The sequence below is a fragment of the Balaenoptera acutorostrata genome, chromosome 7 (genome assembly GCF_949987535.1).
Source record: "Balaenoptera acutorostrata chromosome 7, mBalAcu1.1, whole genome shotgun sequence".
In the NCBI taxonomy this organism is placed as follows: domain Eukaryota; kingdom Metazoa; phylum Chordata; class Mammalia; order Artiodactyla; family Balaenopteridae; genus Balaenoptera; species Balaenoptera acutorostrata.
This window is the reverse complement of record NC_080070.1, coordinates 114,425,514-114,439,865: the sequence shown is the minus strand read 5'-3', so window position 1 is coordinate 114,439,865 and position 14,352 is coordinate 114,425,514. Positions and strand designations below refer to the sequence as shown.

General features: G+C 42.7%; 1 pseudogene; it reads right to left on the bottom strand.

Moving 5' to 3' along the window:
- Nucleotides 1–13,032: 13,032 nt before the first annotated feature.
- On the bottom strand, nucleotides 13,033–14,098 carry LOC103015145 (nuclear transcription factor Y subunit alpha-like; annotated as a pseudogene).
- Between the last annotated feature and the right edge of the window lie 254 nt (nucleotides 14,099–14,352).

Genomic DNA, 14,352 nt, shown 5'->3' with positions numbered 1-14,352 from the left:
AAAATATGGAAAAGAATGAGGTCACTAAGTTGAAATATTGTACTCTGCTAGTTAGGAGAAAAGTAGATATTTGAAAACACAATTAACCTTCGCAAAGGAAAAAACACCACATTCACATTAGGGAATGGGCAAATTTAACTAATGAAAATTTATAGCCCTGTAATGTTGGCAAAGAAAAAATCTCTCTCATTTAAAATGTCAGAATAGTCTCAGATCTCCTGTTAAGCAATTTGTTAAACTTTCCATGGTAATAAATATTAGATTCGATCATTGAAAAAAGCTCAAGTAGAATGAGAATGCTGAAGGGCACTTGCGAAGTGTCTGTTTTTAAATTTCAAACATCTGTTTGTTGATTAAATTATTTATTCATCTTTAATCATTCCTTCAGTAAACAGAATGTCTCCTAGGTGCCAAGGCGTTGAATTAGACTCTCCTGATACTAAAAATAGTGTCCTCAAGGTCCTCACAGTCTTGAAGGTAAGACTCCTGTAAGCAAATAATCTAAGTGATGTGCTAAGTCAGTCGCATGACATTGACTACTAGCTGCTTCCTGTATCAGTTACACATTCTTCAGTTAAGATAACCACACTTTTACTCTGGTACAAAATCAATCCCATCTTCTCCCAGACTCAGTTGCTGCTGGTGTGACCATGGAAAAGGTTTTGCCGGATAAACGTTAGGGAAAACGTGTAAGAATTCTTGGAAATTGCCATAAAGGTATAGGGCGATGTCCTTCCTGCTCAGAGGAATGCAGTCATGATGGCTGAGCACCCACAGCCATCTTGGGCTATGAAGTCACCTTGGAAACCCATGCCATGTTCTGGGATGATGGAGCAGAAAGACAGAAGAACTCTGAGCCACTGATGACTGTGGAACCTCCAAAACAACCCTGGGCAGATCATCTCTGAACTTTGTTTTGTGAAATACAGAAACATACTTCTACCTTATTTTGAGGTATCATGTTGTAGAAAACTGAACCCAGCACTGATGTGATGGTATATTCAATTATAATAAACTGAAATCTTATAATGTACCCTCATTATGATTTCAGTGCACAGGAAAGATAATAGCAAAGAAAGCAGTCTATGCTTGCTTTATATGCCATGGAGAAATAGAACAAATCAATAAAGATAACAATGCTAAAAAAATATAATAGTGAGATACATTCTCTGAAGAAATTATAGTGGTGTCTACAAACTCGGGGCACTAATTCAGAGGAAGACATGAGAAAAGCTTTCATTGTGGAGTCATGACTGAGCAGAATTTTAATTAAGGACTATTTTGGAGGCTGCTGTTGGGGAGAGGAATAATCCAGGCAGAGAGGGCAGCGTAGATGAAGGCAGAGAGACACAGGAGAGTAGTGCATTTTCTGGGGTATGTAAACACTTTATGTTTGAGGTAGAGGGTAGCTGGGGTTGTGCTGTGAGTTTGGGGAAAGAGGCTGGAGTGAGAACAAGATACAAGGGATACATCCCACGAGGTCCTGCTACTTTTCTTTTGATTCCAGAACTCTTATAGTTACAGGAAGGTCATGGAGATGCTTGGAAAATCTGGCATCAGAGTGAGATTAAAGAGCTATTCTTTAGATTCACAGAATGAAATGTGCTTTGGAACAATCCTTTTGAAGGATTTTTTTTGTTTTGAATAAAACATTGAGAAGTTTTTCAATTGTTCCATAATGATAACAACAGACACTTGTGTGGTGCTTATCTGTGCCAGGCACTGCCAGGCACTTACAAGCACTTTGTACTTAGTAGTTAATCTCATTCTAAAAACACTGCTGTAGACTATAGGTTAGGTGCTGTTGTTAACCCCATTTCACAGATGTGGAAACTGAGCTCAGAAAGGAAAAGGAAGAGCTAGGACTTGAGTCTGAAGCAGATTCCTGTCTCCCTTTAGAGTTAGGTGATAGTCAAGCAAGAAGACTTACATTTGGATAGCAACTGAGATTTTGGAAGATGAATTTGCAGCAACATGGATGGACCTAGAGATGATCATACTAAGTGAAGTATATGCTATCACTTATACATGGAATCTAAAAACATGATACAAACGAACTTATTTACAAGACAGAAACAGACTCATAGACATAAAAAACAAACTTATGGTTACCAAAGGGGAAAGGGAGGGTGGGAGGAGGGATAAATTAGGAGTTTGGGATTAACAGAATCACACTACTGTATATAAAATAAACAACAAGGACCTACTGTATAGCACAGGGAACTATAGTCAACATCTTGTAATAACCTATAATGGGCAAGAATCTGAAAATGAATATATATATATATATATATATATATATATATATATATATATATATATATATACATATATAAAACTGAATCACTTTGTTGTACACCTGAAACTAACACACCATTGTAAATCAACTATACTTCAATAAAATAAATGTATTTATTTATTTTTTCATGGAAAGGCATTTTATTTTAAATATAGCAGTGTGTACATGTCAATCCCAAACTCCCAATCTATCCCTCACCCCTACCCTTCCCCCTGGTAACCATAAGTTTGTTCTAAGTCTGTAAGTCTGTTTCTGTTTTGTAAATAAGTTCATTTGTAACATTTTTTTTTTTAGATTCTGCATATAAGCAATATGATATGATATTTGTCTTTCTCTGTCTGACTTCCTTCACTCAGTATGATAATTTTAAAAAAAGATTTTGGAAGACGAGGGTCATGTTTAATTTTTACTACCATCCTGTGACTTTGTTCTTCCCATCTCCATTCTACAAAGAAGCTGTGCTTCAGAGGGTAGAACTGGGGACTGTGTTGGGACCTCAGCCCCAGGCAGGTCTACTGGTCAGATCAGCCATCCACAGTTACCCCTCTATAAAGAATTATTCTCTTCCTAGAATGGACAAAGCTTTGTAGTAAGGTAGCATAAGTCCCCGTTTGGTCTCCAAATGGGAGCCAAAAGGCAGCCTTACCAAGGGTAGGCAGCAACCGGCCATTTCCAGAGACCAATCTTGGGCAACTTCCCAGGAGAGAGCCCAAAGTGGAAGGCCGCTGGGATTTGGGGCTCATCCTGCCTTCGCTGGGACGAACAGGAATGTTTTCAGTAAGGTCCTTTTGAGGTTCTTTTCTTGGGGTCAACTCTCTATTTTCCTGGTAATCCTTTGGAAATTCTGCCTGAGTTGGGAGGACTTTGGGGATTTGACCATCTGGTTATGTCAGGAGACATCTATGCTTGCAGAATAACGATTGTCTATCTTCCACTTGAAAGTAACTTATTTTAAGGTGCAAGTAGAGATTTTCAGTTGCATTATTAAAACCACTATGGAAAGGGAAATTTATTAATCATTTATCATTTAGGGGCAAATCACTTAATATTTAATATTATTTAAATGAAAGTGTTTAAACATAGTTTTCTTTTCCCCCTTGATTGTTAAGCTGGTGCTGAAGCAATTCCAAAGTTTATGACAAGTTTTCCCCCTAAGCTGGAGTCTGTATGAGCCTCTGGGGACCAACAGCTTCTCATCAAAACGGTGAGCCCTGGCAGGTCATTTGTAATTAAGTATCCACAGGGGCCAGGCAGCTCATTCTAGGGAAAGAAGAGTCAGGGTCAACAGGAGTGGGGAGTGGGGGTGGGTGGAGCTAATTGGAACTGCGGGATCTCAGAGCAGAACATCTGGGGTCATCTGATGTGTCACCTGTATGTCACCTTCCTGGCCTCCTGAAAGAGAGAGTGGATGGGACTCTGGAGCTGCCTTTGAGCCCTAATCTCCTGTGGCTGTTGGAGGACTTATCTGTTCCTTCAGCACACGTTACTGACTGCCAACGATACGTCAGGAGCTGTTCTGGGCACTGAGAACACAAGGCCCATGAACACTAGTCTCTGTCATCAAGGAAATGAACGCATAATTTCAGAGTAGACAAGTAGCAGGAGGGAAGGAACACATGGCATGTGCTAGACGGTGACTTATGGCGGGAAAGGGGGTGGGCACTGGGGCTTCCCAGCCTGGGTTCCCCAGAGAAGGTGCCCAGGAGTAAGGAGCAGGTACTGCCTCTTTATTTAAGGAGGTCAGTCCCGCGGAGGTGAGAGTGAAGCGAGGAGGAGGTGGCAGAGGATTGGAGACCCCTCCAGGGGAGAACCCTGGGAGAGCCTGTCCACCACTGCCCTCTCCCATGAGTTACACCCTAGGAGAGGCTTAACCCGTGTGCTTGCGAGCTTGCACACGCGGGTGCAGAGCTGGGTGCTCAGGGGCCGCCAGCGGTCTAAGCAGGAGAAGGGTGAGCTGCGGTCACGATCCTCCAGGGATGGCCTGGTGCATGTGCAGAGGCCCGAGGGGTTGCTGCACGGCTGGGTGTACCCCGCGCCGCTCCCCAGTCTGCTGGTGGCCTCCAGGACAGCTGGTGCCGGTAATGCCACTCAGGCCTCCATTTTTGCGAAGAGTCCTCACTTCTTTCCTGAAAGGAGAGGTGGCAGGCAATCAGTTGCTTTGTTCTTGGTTGGCCACCGTAGCTGCAATGATCCTGCGATGACCTATTTCCTGTTACTACTGGGCAAGGAAGCTCCGAAAGATATTCCCACCGTTCAGTCCTTTCAGTGACTTCCCCAACCCTTCCTGTCACTGATCTTTGACCTGTGCTCCTTTCTTGTCTCTCACCAACTAGCCATGACTTTAATCGCTGCCCAGGACTCTGCATTTACAGAGCTTAGCCCGATTCATGTGAACCTCTCTGGACACTGTCTCTGGGAGGTTTGCCCCTAGCTTTACAGCCACCACTGAGCATGGTTTTAATGTGTCAGCGTCCATCTTCCACTGACACCAACGTATTATGTCAAGACATCTGTGAATAGGTCAGGTGGGCACTGAAAATCTCCCCAGATAAGTGTCTGTTGAAGCAGAGGTGTCAGTGCAAAAGAAGGCGATACCCTGGGCCTCTGGACTACCTGTTAATGAAATTTACTCATTATTCCTGGACTTGCGTGGACCTTATTCCAAATACAACATTTTCATGAAACAGTGGATTGCTACATCCACTTGCCTGTATGGCTCAGTGTCTTTGAAGAGACTTAGATATTTTTGGGCAGCTATGATCACACTGTCCCTGGAAGGTCAGGTTCCACTGGACTGTCTTCATCCTTTACTCAATGCCATGTTAAGACAGATCCAGAATGTCCTCTTCTTTTGTTATAGGTTGATATTGTGTCCCAGTTTCAAGGAGCCATTCCAGTGGTACAATAAGATCAGTGCCAGGGGTCCTGGTTGGAACTTTGAATTCCACGCCCTGAGTGATATATCACATGCCGTTATATTCTCCTGATCCAGATTTATGTTCTGATTTCTCCACACAAGTACATGAGCCTCAAAATTCACTTCCACATATGCTTCTCTAGGGGTGAAATGTCTTTGTCATTTAAGCTACTTCCTCCAGCAGTGGGTTATGCTGAGACTTGACTCTGGTTTTCATCCTGGAGGTGACATGGGGTGATGTATTAATTATCTATCACTGCATAACAAATGACCTCCCAAACTTAGTGGCTTAAAGCAATACATGCCTATTATCTTATTGAGTTTTTTTGTGAATCAGGAATCAAGTGATGCTTAGCTGAGTGACTCTGATGCAGAGTTTCTCAAAAGACATGATTTAGGTGCTGGCTAGGGCTGTGGTCTCTTGTGAGGGCTTGTGTGGGGAGGATCCTATTTCAAGCTCACTTGTGTGTTTGTCAGCAGGATTCAGCTCACCCCTGTTGTTGGCCAGAGGGTCTTATTTCCCTGCTGGTTGTTTGCTGGTGGCCTCCCTCAGGTACTTGCCTTGTGCTCCCCTCTGTGGGGCACCTCATGACATGGCACCTGTCCTTCCTCAGAGTGAGAGAGGCCAGTCCAAGATGACCCAACCTCACAAGGAACATCTATCACTTTTGCCATATTCTCTTCCTTGGAAGCTAGACACTGGCTGCAGCCCACACCCAAGGACAGGTTATCACACGAATGAGAACACTGGGAGGTGAGGATTAGAGACAACAGAAAGATGTGATTCTTTCATCCCATCCTGAACATGAGAGTCTTCAAGCATCCATGGTTCTAACAAGTCAGCAGTGCGAAGAGACTCAATTACTTTGAGAATCAAGGTTCATTAGCTCACTTCCCTGTTTTAATGGGTCTAATTGTGTACACTCTAGGACAAAGTCCAATATTCTGGGTTTGCCCCAGACAGTTTCCTGTTTAAATGCATTTGCTTGTTTAAGTCACAAAACAAATGACACAGAGGATGGAGGCCACATTATGAATTCAATGGGTCCCGGGCACTTTTGCCTTGTTAGAGCACTACTGTATACACACATACATGCGCACACACACACACACACACACACACACACACAGACAAATGGACTATCTATTTATCTATTTATCTATCTATTGTATATGCGTTTGTTATAACTGTTTTATGGCGGGAGTTGTTTACTATTTGATACATTCCCATCCCTTCTTTGCATTCTAACTCACTGTATGGCTCAGACCCACTGCCCCTCTCAACTTCACTATTTCAAAAGTCCATGCATTAGTGTCCCTAACCCCAGTCTCTATTACTTCAATCTTGATAAACTGTGAGGTCCATGAGGCAGAGATCATGTCTGTTTTATTTATTTCTGTAAATCCAGCCCTTACCACAGCAAGTGCACAATGTATGTTTGCTGGAAGAATCCCTGAGTGAATAGATTCTTTCTATGCTACCCTCTGCTTACAGGTTTATTGCATTAAAACCACTTCTGATAGTGTCACTTCCTCTCTGAAAATAATCAGAATGGTTCCTCATTACCCATAGAATTTAGCCCTAATTCCTTATTAGGACCTGCAATACTATCCTCAATCTGACCTCTATTATTTTGCCCAATTCTCCTGCAACAAGGCTCTGTGAACCTTAGCCCTCACTGACCCATCTTGGAGGTAATGGATGGATATCTTTAAAGATTTGGGAGGGATGTTGTAATTACAGTAGTTAATACCTCTTTGGGTATTTATAATTTACTGCATAAGGTGTTGAGGATGTGGGAAATTTGCCCAGTAAGTCAACTCAGGTAGTAATAGGAGGAAACAGAATATAAACCCAAGCAGTGTGATTCCAGTCCCCAGCCTAAGATACTACATCAAAAGGTCTTGTTCTTGACAATTTTCATAAAGCTCAAAATTCGCAGCCTGGTCACCAAACTTATATGTTCTTAATGCTTATTCAAGCCACTAAAATACGGACTTTGATCATCATCGTTTTATTGCTGGAGATACTCTTCGTTGTCGGTACTCCTGAGTATGAATCCCCATGTGGGCATTCAAAGCTGCCCATGATCTGGCTGCTTTTGTGCTTGTCCATCTCCACTTCCCCTGTTTCCCCTCAAACGCTCTCCTGCTTGAGGCAAACCAAACGAATGTGCTGTAGCTTCTCCAGCCCTCTCCCTTCCCTATCACATCCTCCACGTGGTACAACTTGACCAGCTCCCCAGGGCCCACCTTCAGTGCTATATCCCCTAGAAAACTTCCTCAGCACTCCTTTCCCCACCTCCCCTTAGAAATAGTCGGTGAAATGTTATCCATTTAGTTAACTTTTTCACATTCTCTGTTTTATTTATTCAAATGCATCAATAAATATTTCCCATTAGGATGAAAGCTATGTGAAGTCAAGGACGATATAGACAGAGACCCTAAGAACTCCAACCTGCAGGACAGAAGGCACATCAAATTGAAGGGGTTTGGACCCTCCCTGGGTCCCTGCAGGTCCTGCTATTGCTTTGCTCTCTGTTCACAGGAAAGCTTCCCACCTGAGTGTCTATACTTCCTCAATTCATATTGCTTCTTCTACCTATTAAAATTTCTTCCATTTATCCCAAACTATTTTTGTCCAAAACACAGTGGCTTTTACTTTCTTAAGCCAAAGACCACTTCTCTTTGCAAATTGTATCCAACCTCTTACCAGCATTTGAAGCAACTGCCTACACTTTCCATCCTGAAGTGCAGTCTGGTTTCAGCTTGGGTAATGCCACGTTCTCTTTGGGCTTTCTTCCTGCCAAATTAGATGTTCCTTTTTTTGGTGTCCTTTGCTTGTTGCTTCTCCTGGAGTCCCAGGGATCAGTTCAAAATCATATTCTCTGCTATATCCACACTCTTTTCTAAGTTGACTTCATCCAATCCAGTGACACTAAGCAATGAAGACGAGAGCTATATTATTCTAAACACACAAGACCACACTCCATCAGTAAAATCTAGGAAACTTTTCTAAGACTTGAGCCATGGTCTCTGCTTCCTCCTGAGACGTGTAACCTGAATGATTCAGAAAGCTGCGCTCTCTATAATTCAGGAGATAAAGTTCCTATTTGATGGCAGACCTAGATAGATCTAATTGGAGAAATAAATGGCATGTGATACTTGTCTCTGTGAGCTATACCAACAGAGCATGACATATTTGTCCTCCTGGGTTTCCCCAGGGTCCCTTGTCCACAGAATGGTCTGTGAGTTCCTCCTGACAACAGCCCAACTCCCTGAAGCTCCACACTTGGCACATCCCCCAAAAAAATCTGCTTCAGACAAATGACTGGACTTTCTAGATCATGCAAATTAAATAAAATGTTCTTCGCATTTATAGCATTTTCACAACTTCTAAAAGTTATGTGATTGCCTGTGCAGAGCTGATCGTACTTACCCTCTTCAGGAATATAACTGTCAGTTCACCCAGCACTTGGGCTTATTAAGCAGATTATCATTGCAATTTTAAAGCTAACTATTAGCATGTGTTTAGGAGAGATTGTTATGTTTTACAATATTAAGCTAGAGAAATGAATTCATAATTGCAAATTAAACTATCCTTTAAGGAATTTGTTAATTTAATAAAGATCTATTGCTACATAAGGATGAGGATTTTTTGAGGAATTAAGTGAAACAAAGAATATTTTACAGATTTTTAATTGCCAGTTTAATCAATTATTATTTTTATTTATTTATTTATTTTTGGCTGCACTGCGCGGCATGTGGGATCTTAGTTACCCGACCAGGGATCGAACCCACACCCCCCTGCAGTGGAAGCGTGGAGTCTTAACTGCTGGACCGCCAGGGAAGTCCTTAATCAATTATTTTAAACATATTCCATCTCAGAATTCTCCAAAGACTTCATGTTTATCCTATTCCCATGGATTAGAGAGAAAGCCTTTAAGGCAAAGTCAGGGAACGGTATTCCAAGGTCCAAAAAAGAAAGTAAAAGAATGCCAGATGCCCTTCATTTCAACAGGAAATATTCATCTGGCATTTGTGGGTATAGAGTATGCAAATCCAGGTGTCACCTGTCACCTGTGAGTAGAGCTGTTGTGGCCAGGGCGGAGGGTGATGTAGGCACTTCGCTCAATCAGTCACCCGTGGTAGTTCCTCTTGCAATGAATACTGGAGTCTTGTGGTGTAAACTGAGAGCTTGCTGGTTACTGTTTCTGTTGAAGGATTTTAGTTGTGATGAGGAAGCAGTCTGGAAAAGGTGTGGGATTCGGAATTAGATGAGTTGTTTGGATCTTAGCTCTACGTTAACATTTTAATCTTTCCCCCAATCTTAAATTTCTCTGAGCCAGAATTTTCTCTAGTGTGAAATAGGGATGTAGCACCATGAGTGGGTCCCTGGTGCCGTGTGAGGTGCAGGAATAGAGCGTGAGAGGAAAGAACAGCTTGCCCTGTACCACAGTAGTTAGAGAACGCCTGCCTAACCAAGAATGAGCAGACCGAAGTGGAGAGAGGGTTGGACTCGGTCGTGAAAGCACTGAAGGACACCCACTAATTTACACTGCCTTGAGCATGTTTTAATCTCTGCAAAAGCGGGTAGATTACTGTTTCTCAAACCCTTTCATTCAAATACCTAAGGCCATAGAGGAATGAATGGATGACAGAAGACGTCCTACTAAATTAACCAATGCAAATTCAGACTTCTTTGAAATGTTCTGATTAACTAATGTGAATTTGGCATTCTAATTCATAGTATATACATTATCTAAAATATAAGATGATTTTTAAGTTAGTTGCAAACAAAATGACTTGACTTCCTGCCCCACAAACTTTGGGGAAAATGGATATTTCACAGAGATTTTTCTTATCACTTTTCAGATGCCCCTGCCCTCCTGCCCCACCAGCACACAATCATGTGTCCACGGGGTTTATATTTTTAAGTTTAAGAAACACTATTTGAGATGATTTCTAAGTTCCTTCTCAGCTCTAAATTCTGCTCACATCATGAATGGAGAAAACGTTAAAATGAAACCTACTGGAAGATTAATGCATTTGTGGAAAGGTGTAATTGAAAGGATCACTTAAGCAGGAAAAGAAGGTGGATAGGGAATAATTAACATCAACAAATTACATCCTTCCTATGGTCCATCTGAGGAATATTCCTGCAAGTCTGATTATAATTAATACATCCTGATGAAGTAACACATGACTGCATTTTTGTTTTGTTTTGTTTTGTTGGCAAGAAACCCCAGGAAGATAGATAATCTTTTTTTTTAAAAGCATTTTATAAATTTATTTAAAAAAATAACAATTGAAATGACATCAGTGATCAATCACCTGTGCTCCCCCTACAGCTGAGGAGAAAAAATCTTATGTATAGTTGAGTCCCAAAGGAAAATCAAGACATTATTATCAGGCACCAATTAGCCAGAATAGTGCTGTTGGTCCAGTGGTATAGACAGTGACATGTTCAATGTACCAGTGCAATTAAAGTATATACATTTACAATTATCCTGCAAAAAAAAAAAACACTCAATAAGTGAAATAGCTATGCATTAAAACAGTTATTCACTCATCCATTCACCCTTTTTGCATCTATGAAGCCATCATTACAGTCACAAGGACAAATGAATAAAAGAATTTCTAGTAACAAAAAAATCCAAACCTCACCCCCCCTTTGTGGGTTATTATGTGTTAAAATGACCACAATAAAAGGGCCATGAGCTACCTGAAATGGCAATGACAAAATGACAACTGAAGCATTTCATTTCAAATAAAACCAAACTCAAACTCGTGAAAAATAAAAATCTGCAACAATATGAGGTTGGTATTACTATGTACAAACTTACAGACACAAATAAATAGCATTTTGGAACTGTTGTTGGCTTAAGTACTAGAAATTAGGTCTGAGGAATTTCTTTCTGAACTCTGCATCTTGAAGATTCTTAAACAAACCAAAAGATATAAACTCTTCATTGTTTTTAGTAATCTATCATCTGAAGGACTTGGGGCTTACTGAATAAAGTTAACACCTGAAACTCACATAAAGAGCCAGAAGTTTCTAGTGAGTCTACAGGTCAACCCCTCCTAACATCTGCAAGCCAGGACAGATGACTAGATTCAAGATACTAGGGAGCTACTTCACTTCCCGCTTTCTTTGCATAGCTCTGTACCTCTATTTTGTACCATTACAATGATTTCCCTTTGTGATGTTTTCTTTAGAGGGTTTGAGTGAAATCAAAGAAAAAGCCAATCTCTACTCTTGGTATTTAAATCAAACCCAAATGTTCTTCAAAAGAATTACGTTTTCCTTCTTTGTTTGCAAGAAAACAGCAACTCTTCTGAAATATCATCTTAGTTCTCCCAGGGTCCAACATCTAGAAAAGAAACAGATAACTGAGGCACAACACATTCTGGGAGTTGTGGCCCTGTTCCTGACCCTGTAGGAATCTCTATTTCCAGTCCGCAGTTTATCCCCAGAACATGGATGCAATGTGAAAACCTTTCCGCACAAGGTCTATGGAGAAAAGGGGAAACAAATGGAAACTGGCACCAAAGAATCAGCTGCCTTGGGAAGAATGAGAATGTTCACTCTCCAGGGCCAGCATGAAGCGCAGGAGTGAAGCCAACATCCACCTCAAGCTCTAGCAGGCAACATGGAATATGTCCTGGATAGCTTGATTGAACAGTACTTTCCAGAAATTGTCAAGGACCAAATCTCAGACTTTTCCCTTTCTGTGCTTGTTAAAAGGTTATAGTAGAAATGTAAATTATTCTTTTCATCTTAATGATCCATCCCAGGCATCCATCCACTGGTGAATCGTGTTACATGACAACACGAGAGTATATATACTAGTCTTTGTCCTTCTAGACTGAAACAAACATGAACCTTTCTATTCCCCAAATGTTTTCACAAAACCTATGATTCAAAACCTCTAGTTTTGCTCTGTCAAGGAGTTACTACAAACGCCCTCAGCACTTCAGCACAGACGTTCTATAATTTTGTTCTCTACTTAGGAAAGGCAGTGTCAAGGTCCAGTATGCTCTAAATTGTCTTAAAAGTAACCACAGCAAGAACTACAGTCCATATGACCTGTCAACAGACAAGCAGACCACAATTTGTCAAAGCTAAGAGATTCAGCAATTTATATTTTTAGTGCTTGAGTCCTTTATCAGTCTATCCCCAGAGTTAGCTTTTTCTTGGCTGGAGTCCAAAAGTACCAACATATCATCTGGGTAGAAGAGATTCTTATTATTACCATAGATTAGATGAATGTATCTCAGAGAATTTATTGTTTCCGTATCATGAGATGGAGCTTCCTTGCCTAGAAACCATCTCTGAATACAAAGTGTCCATTAGTCAGCCTGAGATCCCCCATCAGAGGGATGGGTGCTGTTTGAAATCCATGGGAAGGAGTGGGCTGCAGCTTCCCTGATTGCAGTTTAGGTTGAGGAAGTCATTCTCCTCTGCTGAGATGGCTGGCTGGCATCACCAGTCAACATTAAGTGCTAGGTGTGGTACTGCTGGGCTGGCATGGGTCCCCTGCATCATCCCAATCCATGAAATGTCAATGTCACCAACAGTCTGAAATAAGCCCTGACTGAAAGGGTGAGACAAAGGCTCGCAACTTCAATTTGCCAGACATCCTTGCAATTATAATATTGAGCCACTTATTAAAATCTAAGTGGTTTCTGTCCTGTAGAAAAGGGCAGAATGTAATCGTCAGTGTCCCATTGGAAGAGTTGATCAGTTTCCTTGGAACAGTGGGAAATAATGCGAGGAACATGACCTTGATCAGCTCCATCACATGGCCTGGGGTTAGGACACCAGGATTATCTGTGTCATAGACTCTTCATCTGCTTTATTTGGATCCTGCATAGGGGGACTATCTTTTTCCTTTAGAGAGAAAAATCATCCACCTTCACCACGCTTCCATGCCATGGCATGACGGTGCCGAGACTCATGCAGGTATTTCCTTCTTTCCTTTGGAATTTTCCCTTCTGCCTCTAATTTAGCCCGGGCTTGCCCCCTCTTAAGTATATGGTGGTACTGTTTGGCATTCTCATAGAGAGGCTCTTCTTCAAGCATCTCTGCCCCAGGGAGAGGGATGCTCTGGATTGCAGGCACAGAGCCAGCACCAGGCACCGTCACGACCATCCCTCTGAACTGACCACATTGCCTGCCACTGGTAGTGTCACAGTGACAGTCCCTTGCCCACTGCTGGTTGTGTTGGCATTGGCTCCGGTCTGGACAATCTGTGCTCCTGCCAAACTGGCTGCAGGTTTGGTGATCATGCCTTGCTGGAGAATGGTGCCATCTGCATTCACTGGCTGATAGACGATGGTCTGCCCTTCGGCAGTCTGTGCCATTTGCTGCCCCTGGACAGCAATCTGCTGTTGCGTCTGCGTCTGGCCAGCGGTGACGGCTGTGTGGGGCTGCTGGATGATGATCTGCTGGGTCTGGCCCTGCTGGCCCTGCACCTGCATAGCCTGCTCACCCTGGATCTGGATCTGTCCGGGTGGGACCAACTGTATCTGCTGCAAACCCTGTGTCCCAGATACAGGTACTTGCATGATGGTTTGACCTGGACCATGATGGGTTGGCCAGTTGATGTGATTGACTGGCCTCCACTCACCTGTACCATTAATGGCTGTCCCTGGACCTGCTGCGGAATCTGTCCAGCCTGTACAACAATCTGCTCTGTTGAACTATTGCTGTTTGCTGTATACTGATCCCTCCAAGTTAGAGTCTTGACCACAGTGAGTTTCACTCCGGAGATCCTAGAAGACTTCCAGATGCACTCCTTGGAAACATGGGGGAGGTACAGCTGTATATAAGCAAAATGTAGATAAATCTTTCCCCAGACTTCTCTCCAGGGCTGCATGAATTCTGAATGCAGGGGCCTTCGTGTTAGGCAAACCCAACACCCCCCCGGCCTGGGGCGGCCTGAGAAGCTGTGCCTAAGGGTCGGGGGAATGGGGACGCATCACATCCCCAACTGGCTCTGGCACCCTGTGAGGGTCTGGACCCTGAGATGCCTGCTCCCCAGGGTGCCGTGCCCGCGCAGGGTGGCCCATTGCAGGCCTTGGCCAGGAGTGCCCCGGGGAGCTCGCAGGCTCCGGCAGGGGCTGTCAGCCG